The following is a 2,206-nucleotide window of genomic DNA, read 5'->3' on the forward strand; positions in this document are numbered from 1 at the left end:
GGCCATCGTAGAGGACATTCTGGTTTTCTGCTACTCTGTTCTCTGTCCTTTATTGATACGAAACCCGATGCCTTTATGCTCTCTATTTTTCTCTTCAAGAAAATAATAGAGGACATAAAGGCACCCAGTTTCATATCAATAGAGGATAGAGGACAACCAGACTGTCCTCTGTGATGAGCACCCTAGTCCTCACCAAGGCTTGGCTCTTCATCTCACCCCTGGGTAGGGGCAGGGCAAGCCTCTCTCCCAACCATTACCTGATTGGTGGGAACTGCTCACCAATTGCTCAAAGTCTTTTTTGAGCCGGCAGCCAGGCTACTGCCGGCAAGCTCGCCATAGCCACGATGCTGTACGTGTGCACAGGAGGCAGAGGGGTGACTCAGGGGCTCCAGCACCATGCACAGCCATGGGGGTCCTCTCCTCTGAAACCTTTGTCACACCTTTGTTACCTCCCAATTTCTGTAGAACAGGGGTTGCTGCAGGGCTGCATGGTCCTCAGTGGCCTACTTGAACCAACACTGCTCAGATTATTACAGGAAGGATCCTACATTTCCCTTCTTTGTCTTCCTAGTCAGTTTGGGATCACTGTTTCCTCCAAGCCATATTTCAATTTAGCTGCTCCCCTCTTCTGGGAACCATGTCTTGGCTAGTCTCAGAGCCCAAGGACAATGGGCATGTTGGCCTTTTGTTTCTCCCACACTCACAGCTCAGGGGAACACACAGGTTGACCTATAATACACTGGCCACAGCAACGTCACCACTCAGAAGTAAATCACAAGGATTTCTTCTCAGAGGCGGATGGAGGAATGCTCTTTATGAACCTAGCACATGGGCTTGTTCACTTTCTAGATAATGTTGGGAATATGAAGGGATAGCCAAGCCTTCACGATACTGTTCCATTGCTTCTTTGACAACTAGCACAAAATACCAGCCTGATAGAAAAAAAACTGGCAAATCTGATAGGTGAAAGAAATATTATGCCTATTAAGCAATTCATTTTTTAACATCTTTTTTTTTTTTTTAAACAAAAAAAATCTTTTATTGAATAAATGTTCATTATATCCTGTCTAATGATCAGCTCCATTTCTTCCAGTCACAAAGAAAGGAACATTGTATACCATATTGTTTTCATTTAGTCTTGTGCCATCTCACCATGGATGTAAAGTTAGGAAGCTGCCCTTTTCTCCATGTTATCCATAAATATTAGGCCTGTGTGAATAGGGAACTATTCAATTCAGATTCAGCCAATTCGGATGCTAGCTATTCAATTCAGAGCTCTGAATTGCTTTTCTGATTCGATTCAGCCAATTCAGATTCAGAAGATTCAGAACTGATTCGGAGATATTCGGAGATTCAGCCATAGAGTATAATGGAGAATCAATGAAATATCTAAAACTTTGTTGTTAAACATGCTGTCTTGAATAAATCAAATCAATGTATTTTATATAACTTTTAGAGGAATACTTGGTCTGCTACCTTCCCCAGCCCAAATTTCCCCTGCTGCAGCTTGAGGCCATTGCTTCTAGTCCTGTCTCTAATAGGCACAGAGAAATGTCTGTCTCTATCCTTTCTATAATCACCCTTCAGGTATTTGAAGGCTGTTATCAAATCCTCCTGGCACTCTTCTCTTCTCCAAGCTAAATATTTTTTCTGCCTTTCCTCATAAGCCTCATCTCCCAGGCCCCAGATCAGTTTTGTTGGCCTCCCACGTTCCTGCAGGGGATGCCTTCTGTAGAAGGCCAGCATAATGGCAATATAGGGTTTCAGTCCCACATAAAGTTTTCAGTGTATGCAATAGTTTGTTTAAATCTCCTGCAACAGGATAACAGTAGTGAACTGGTAGAGTGGGGTGGATTTTGGATTTTCTAAAAATTTGTCTAAGTGATTAAATGAAGTCCGAAAGCCCTTGATTCTCAGTAGGATATTCTGTATTAAGACAGGTGATTGAGAAAATAGAGTTTCCGTCTCAACGTTCCAGAAAACTCTGCTAGTGGCCTCTAGGGTTGCCAACACTGACTAAAGCTATTCCAGGAGATTTTATTTTTCTTAAAATATCCTATTAAAATCTCCCAGATTGCTTTCAATAATCACAGGAAGATGGATGCTGATTCCAGCCAATTTTGGCCAATCTGGGAGGGTGGCAACTCCAGTGGCGTCCTCAGTCTGATAAGACCTAGCACATAATAAACTAGAGCTACTGTGAATT

The sequence above is a fragment of the Alligator sinensis genome, unplaced genomic scaffold (assembly GCF_000455745.1).
Source record: "Alligator sinensis unplaced genomic scaffold, ASM45574v1 scaffold2076_1, whole genome shotgun sequence".
NCBI classification, from domain to species: domain Eukaryota; kingdom Metazoa; phylum Chordata; order Crocodylia; family Alligatoridae; genus Alligator; species Alligator sinensis.